The 8519-nt window shown below is 31.4% G+C and overlaps 1 long non-coding RNA gene across 1 annotated transcript; it reads right to left on the reverse strand.

The window, feature by feature from the left end:
• Nucleotides 1-378: 378 nt before the first annotated feature.
• LOC134723702 (uncharacterized) lies at nucleotides 379-4169 on the reverse strand. The gene is made up of 3 exons (XR_010108163.1): nucleotides 4090-4169; nucleotides 1758-1865; nucleotides 379-934 (listed from the first exon to the last, which is right to left on the reverse strand). It is a non-coding gene; the product is annotated as an uncharacterized LOC134723702 (long non-coding RNA).
• Nucleotides 4170-8519: the final 4350 nt, after the last annotated feature.

The raw sequence follows: 8519 nt of genomic DNA on the forward strand, positions 1-8519 counted from the left end.
TTTTGTTAACCTGTATAGTCTGTGTTATGAAATGAGATTGAAATATAAACCATGACAAAATATGATTTTCTTGTTCTCTGGTGGCTAATACATGTATAGGACTAGTTGTTCTCTGATTGAGAGTTGTTTCATCGGCAATCATCTGTCGTGTATGTCGTATTCTTACTTTTATAATTACATGTACATGTAACTACATAGGTGGTGCATCAGTGAATTGCATGCTTACATTTGTACATGTACAATGTACATGATGTAATTTGTATATGTCTGAAATGTACATCTGATATCTGTAGGTTTTCTGGTAGGATTAATATCTATATTGAATTACTTTTTACATCGGTTTCCTGTAATTGCCATAAAAATAACAAAACACTCATAGAAGTCTAATAAATGAATATTTCAAAATTCCCCTTTACCATGTTTACAGTTCAACTGAATATCATGTCTATCTGTAGATCTCTCACTCGTCTTGCAGATTTTTAAAAACATTTCATGAAAGAGACATAAAATTACATTTCTGACATCCATGAAATACAATATTTGAACTGAAATCCTTTTTGAAACTCCTATTTTAAGAATATTCACAAATCTCCAAACTGCCTTTATTATGTATATTGGTATTCCTTTTAACTGAAGTAAAAACTCTTTAAGATGGTATACATCAACTTCAATAATGATGAAAAAGAAGTTAAATTGTCCAATAAATAATATTCCTCTCTCTTTCAGCATCAATACACTAAATTCCAATTCATTTGGTTTTGAAACAGTCAATGCTTCTACTAAGTACGGTGCATTATGTAGAATTGCTGTCATTTTTCTATTTTTCATGGACATATTTGGTGGCTTTCTAAACAAATTTTAATCAGATCTTCCATAATGGCCATGATGAGTTATAAGTAACTTTTAACTGGTGTCTGACTGCAAGTCTTCATCCCTGAAATATGAAAATGCAAATATAATACATGTAATACAAGTACAATGTACAAACAAATGTATATATATCAAATGAAATTTTCAATATAAGAAAAGTAATCAAAATTAGTGCAAACATACTTCTTCAAAAAAGTACTGTTAAAATGCTAAAAGAATAATTCTCGTCCTTTTTTACCAGTAGTAATGTCTTCATTCAACATTTGAACAAAAAATAAATTTTCCAAACACATTTTAATAAGGCGCACTATGTAATAAATATTTAAATATTATGTTGAACTTCATTATTTTGTATCGTATCTCCTTTTCCAAATGTGAACAATGACAGGAATACTTCAATATCAACATGATCAATATCAGTAATCCACAAGAAAATTTAGCTACATGGTCCGAGACAACCATTGTCGTCCCTTGTTGTTCACAAATATAGTCCCTAGTGTTGACAGTGGGTTTCTTGCCATTAATTTTTATACCCCTTCCAAATTTATTTTTCCATGTTTAATGCCTCAAATTGCAAGTCGGGGATGAAATTACACTGTAAAAAAATTTGGGTCCAGAATTTTAAAGGAAAGTAGTGATTTGGTCATTCACTTTTTTCTCACATAAATGAGGCCATCAGTTTTCTCCTTCAACAGGTTTATTAATATTATGATTTGGCGCCCTTATAGAGAAGACAATGTGGCAGAATGTGTTTTTCTCATTGTTGAAGGCCATAAGGCCTAAATGATGACATATAGTTTTTAATTTCTGTTTAACTTGGAACCCTTCAGGAGTCGTCCCATTGTACATGTACAATAGTTAGATAATTGCAGGATAAAACAATTTACCTGTCTATAATATATGTAATGCAGCTCTCCAAATTCAAACCATTACTTTATATTTCATCACAGCTTGAATGGCATACTGTAACCTCAATCCTGTTATTGTCAGGTGACCTAAAAAAAAAAAGAGAATGTAATTATGTAATTATATACTTTTTTTTAAAAATAAAGGAGCATGAAAATTTGAAAACAACACGTTCAATAATTTCATGCGTCCATAGCACTTTTCTGGCCGAGTCTGGATTTACCTTCATCAGGAACGCTCAAAGCCAAACATTTAAAATCCAAAGATGTACAAGTAGTGAAAAAAATTACAGAGCTATATGTCATGTATGTCAAAAATAGTATGAACCTGTGTATACATTGTAACATGTATAATCATGATAATGAATCATATATTTTTTAAAATAAAGAAATCACTTTTGCCATACAATAGAAATACAATGTAGGAAGATGTGGTGTGAGTGCCAATGAGACAACTCTATATCATGTCCATCCAAATAACAATTTATAAAAGTAAACCATTATACATGTAGGTCAATGTATGGCCTTCAACACGGAGCCTTGGCTCACATCAATAAACAAGCTATATACAAATGTAGGGCCCCAAAATTACAAGTGTAAAACCATTCAAACAGGAAAACAAACTGTCTAATCTATATAAAAAACAAGAAACGAGAGACACTATACATAAACAAACGACAACTACTGTACATCAGATTCCTGACTTAGAACAGGTGCAAACATTTGCAGCGGGATTAAACATTTTAATGTTTATATTAATGCAAATTAAATGAACCCAGGATATGCATGTTGCTAATTTTTGCTCGTCTAAATGTAATTTTTATGATTAACTAGAAGTGCTGAGAACACTGCTCACAATAGCCAGCCCCCTCCCCCACACAAATATAAAATAATATAAAGCAAACAAGTGAATCTGTAAGCTACTGATCACTTTTGATACCCCCATACACTTTAAGAATTTTAAGGTACACAGGAATTTGTTGAGTGGTGAATATGAAAAAGCATCACACGGTATTGCTGACTCATATAAACCCTCAAACCAAATTTTAGAAGTCCTTGTTATTTTCCTGAGAAAGATGCGACGAAAAATATTCAATTCTGGAACAGACAGACAGACTGACTTTAATATACCGTCAAAATTGACCGTTTCTAAACAGGCTGTGGCCTTTTCCATTTAATAAATGATATGATTTGCATCTGTTCATGCTTGTACACAATTGTCTGTTATAACAGAATACACAGCTTTATTACAAGTGTTTTTTTCCCTGCCTCTTGGACATGAGGTCTCGCAATGAAAATTTTACAAATACCATTATGGCTCGATTCTGTTTACTGGGGATATATATAGCTGAACACTGAACAGGGACACAGTTCAGATATTAGATATCATTCATGTACTCTAATTTTAGAGGGAAAGTGAATGCAGTGACTATTTAATTTTAATACTAATAATTATTATTATATATATAAAAATAATATGTCATGTACATGATGTATGTCAAAAGCACGAGAAATTAAAGAGTATGACAGGAAACATGGAAAATAAATAAGGGGAAACATGAAGCACACATCAAGACATCCTACTAAACACGAAACATAGAAGATAAAACGTCTGAAAACAAGTTCGTGACCTTCTGCTATTGTCTGTTCTATAGTTGGGTTGCTGTCTCTTTAACACATTTCCCATTTCAATTCTCATCATTTTAATACGAAAGACACCGTAAATATGTTCTCATAGTTTATGACTTTATTCATTATAGGTTGAAAAATACAGGCAAAGATTAGATGTTTATGAGGTGTCCTATATTTTGACTTTAGTGGAACCTTAATCTGATCTCTTAGTGCACAAGCCATGCCCTCTGCATTTTAGTATAGAATAGAATATTTTTATTTCCCAAATTACAGGGCCCATAAAGGGCATATTATCAGATATATATCTCTAGATTGTAATACCTGAAAGCGATAAATTACACCTAAGTCGTGTTTTGTCCTGACATTGGATCATATTGAATAAATTTTCCATTTGTTCTCATCAGTTTCTTCAACCAGGTCGTTATAATCTCAACTGACAAGTGCACGGCTACTTCAGTTATTTTCAATTAACCAACTTGCAAACTGCAAGCTTCGCAACTACATTGAATTTCCAAATAAGGTAAACAGGTGGGCGGAGCTTAAACTCCGCTTGATATTTTTTTTCGATAAATACAGCTTTCACTCAAATTATATCCATTGCTTGATGTGATAATACATTATAATATGAAAAAAGACACCATATGACATATATTTCATCATTCATGCGATACGCGTACCTTACCTATTGCTACATTTGTTACTGTGTCTGCAACGTCAAAAGTCGCCCGCCATTACACATTCTGATCTAGATAGGGGAAATAACTCCTGCACTATTTTTTATTCTGTTTTGCGGGAAAACCACCTTAATGTCGCTGCGTATTTTAAAAAAGTAATATTAGATCATTTAGCGTTTGAACAATTGAAACCACTGTGGGAGTCCATGTTCATTGATGAATCGCCATTGGAATACCATGACAAATTTCATTTCCTGTAATATGCATGATTTATATGAAACTATTGTTTATTCAGTTAAGTTTCCATGCACAAAACTTGAAATAACATAGAAGTCAGAGACAATGTTTTCTGAAAAATTCTGACATTTCAACTGTGGTAAATTTGAACTAATCCCTTATATTTTTGGACGCCCTCAGGAGTTGGTTGACCGTTATCGGGCGTCTGTGTCTCAGATGACCACATACATATAAATACACAGTTCTTATTTTTTACAACAAGCCCGTCTTCTATTACTCAGTTGTAAAATCGTCGAATGAGACTCATCATCAAAGTTTAACGTACAAGGTAACTATAGTATCAGTAGTAGAACAGATCGGCCTACCCTTCCGGAGCACAAGATATCACCCGTTTTACTCAGACTTAAAATTGCTTTGTAGTGTTTGCAGACTTGTTTGTCTTACCGTTTTTTTTTATTCAATGGCATCGGCAATTGATCTTGACTTGTTCTCATTGTTGAAGGCTATACGATGACCTATAGTTGTTAATTTCTATGTAAATAAACTCATCATAGATAAAAGGAATACGATTTAATATTAACACCAGACGCGCGTTTCGTCTACAAAAGGCTCATCAGTGACGCTCGAATAAAAAATGTTATAAAAGGCCAAAAAAAGGACGAAGTTGAAGAACATTGAGGACCAAAAATTTCTAAAAGTTTTGCCAAATACAGCTAAGGTTACATGTATCTATTCCTGAGGTAGAAAAGCCTTAGTTTAAAAAAAAATCAAAGTTTTGTTAACAGTTAATTTGGTTGTTGTGAAGAGATGGCAATCATTCTACATCTTCTTATTTCTATATTGTTTCGTTTTGAATATCCCTTAGTATCGGCCGTTTTTTTTAGCTGCTATTTACCACTGCTTGACAACGAGTACTGAATTTTCTTCCTTGACTGTATTTGAAATAAACGAACACGATTTAATCGGCAAAACAATATTTCAAGCTTTATATTTAAACGAAAGTCATGGGAAATCTCATATTTTCATCTACAGAATTTAGATCAGAACGGACGTTTAGTTCTCATATCCAGACACCACCATACTTAAATAAACGAGGACAAAGATATTTTAAAAGATATAAAGTTTATCTCTAATTTAAACTGATATAATATCATAAAATCTTGATTGATATCATTCAAGATAAGTGGATAAAATTACACATAATCTGATGATATAAAAAATTCTTGTCAACAGGAATTAAGTTTCATTATACATATAAAAAATCGTTTTATAAAGGCTACTGAATTGAGTTAATGACCTATAATGGTTTACTTTTTTTTTTTTTTTATTTGGATGGAGAGTTGTCTCATTGGCACTCACATCACATCTTCCTATATCTAATTAATCTATGGTATAGCATTTCGTTTATCAATAAAATTATAATTTTTACAAGTCTTTTCATTATTTCTCGAATTAGAATAACAAGTCTTTGACATTTAACCAAGAAAACGCGAGAGTCTGGTGACTAAACATGTCTTTGGTTTCGTTGAAATTAATTCACACAAGGGCGATCGAGAGCATGAATTACTGTATACAATATAAATAACAACAATATATGTATTTATAATACATGATTTGTAACAAATTTAGCCCAACATGGTTAAATTTTCAAATTTACATAGGCATAGTCTTGTTCTCCCCTCTAATAACAGTTACTGGATCATTGATTGTAACTTTACAACTTGAAACCCTTTGCTGAAAACGTCACGATCATCAAGAAAATGACGTATACGCGATGCTAGAATATTGCTATCAGAAATGGAAAGTTAACAAGGGGAAGTTGAATGAATCTCTTGTTAAGTAAATTTTAATTCTCAGCCTGTCCGAATGTGAAATTCTAGTAGTAAGCCAAGATGTGAAGTATAATATATTAATTTATTTCTGTATTAACATCTGCGACATCAAGTAAATCAACATAGTCTACAAACGTTTCGGTATTAAGTGAAAAAGATATCAAGAAAGACCAATTTGTGAGTCATACTCATGGATTGACATGCCAGGTGTATTATCATTATATAAGAAAGCAGATTAACAAATTTTAACGTTAACCTTTTAAAGGAGACCAAAACACTTTATAACAATAATACATAATGCTACATATATGACAATGTAATGCAACAAATGTAACAATTAATGCTACAAATATAATGTACCAATTTATTGCTACAAATACTACAATAAAATGCTACAAATATATCAAATAAATGCAAATAATATAACAATCATATGCTATAAATACAACAATCACATGCTACAAATATAACAATCCTATGCTACAAATAGAACAATCAAATGCTTCAAATATAAAAACTCAATGTACAAATATAACAATTTAATGCTTCAAATATAACAATCCAGCTCTACAAATATAACAATCCAATGCTAAATGCTACAAATATAATTATTCAATGTTACAAACCAAAAATTTCATTGCTACAAACATAACAATGCAATGCAAAAATTGTAACAAATCAATGTTACAAACATAATAATTCAATGTTACAAACATAGAAATCCAATGCTTTAAAAATAACAATGCTACAAACACTACAATTCAATGCTACAAACACAAAAAAGCAATGCTACAAACACAACAATTCAATACTACAAACACAACAATGCAATGTTACAAACACAACAATGCAATGCAACATAGAAATTCAAAGCTACAAATAGATAATTACAATGCAATAAACAGAAAATTGCAATGTTACAAACATAAAAATTCAATGCTACAAACAGAACAATGCAATGCTACATGTATAAACATAGCATTTCAATGATACAAACAGAAAATCCAATGCAACAAAAAGAAAAATTAAATACTACAAACACAACCATGCAATGCTACAAACACAACCCATGTAATGCTACAAACACCACAACTCAATGCTACAAGCACGACCATGCACTGCTACAAACAGAAAAATGCAATACAACCAACATAACAGTGCAATGCTACAAACAGAAAATGCAACGCAACAAACAGAAAAATGCAATGCAACAAACATTACAATTCAATGCTACAAACACAACAATGCAATGCTACATACATCGAAATTTAATGCTACAAATTTAACAATTCAATGTTACAAACATAGCAATCTTATGCTACAAACATAACAATGCAATGCAACAAACATATAATCCAATGTTACAAACATAGAAATTCAATGCTACAAATGTAACAATTCAATGCTACAAACACAATGATGCAATGTTACATACATCGAAATTCAATGCTACAAATATGACAATTCAATGCTACAAATGTAACAATTCAATGCTTCAAATGTAACAATCCAATTCTACAAACATAAAGATCTTATGCTAAAATCATGACAATTATCTCGTGGAAGTGAAATGAAAAATACTATTATAACATAAATACATAATATTTTTAAAGCAACTTAACCCATATCCAGAAATCAACGCCACTTTGCTTATTTGAATATTATACTAATGAAATCGGATACGGGTCACGGAAATTATATTGAAATGATAGGGAATTTTTGAAAAAATGTCTATTTCAACTTTAATTTAAGTGATAGACAGGTTGCCGGGACAAACAAATAAATATTCACAGCAATACACACCATTTGAACAAAACATAATGACTGCTGTTGCAAAAATTAAGGTACCTAAGCTATTTTAAAAATTGAAGCGAGAGGCGTTTATCATTGCAGTACAAAATACTGGCTAAAATGGCTGAAACGTCAAATTTGCAAACTTCGTGTTGAAAATTGGCTAACAAGTTCATTAGAAAAACAGGTTGCCGGGGTGAAATTTGAAACTTGAATGTCCAAAGAATAAGAAAGCCCAAACCTTGTATGTGTAGTCGTTGAAATCTAGGTTCCCACGTTAAGTGAAAATGCCCCTATTTCAAGAGGAATAAACTCACAAAAAAGCGAAAAAATCACTAAATTCGCGTTCATAGTTTTGATCTTGACCCCCTGACAACTTTCTTTACGGAAATATCGAAGTGATTATAAACAAGGACTCTGTGACGGGCAACTTATAATATCCGTGTTTTAAATATTTTAATGATATCAAGCCAGTCCAGTTCAAACTATTATCACGTGGTACAATTATCATTTACATGACTATTAATTAAAAAAGCACTACTAATTTCTGGCTATGCTGAATTCCCTATGATAAAAAC

The sequence above is a fragment of the Mytilus trossulus genome, chromosome 6 (assembly GCF_036588685.1).
Source record: "Mytilus trossulus isolate FHL-02 chromosome 6, PNRI_Mtr1.1.1.hap1, whole genome shotgun sequence".
NCBI classification, from domain to species: Eukaryota; Metazoa; Mollusca; class Bivalvia; order Mytilida; family Mytilidae; genus Mytilus; species Mytilus trossulus.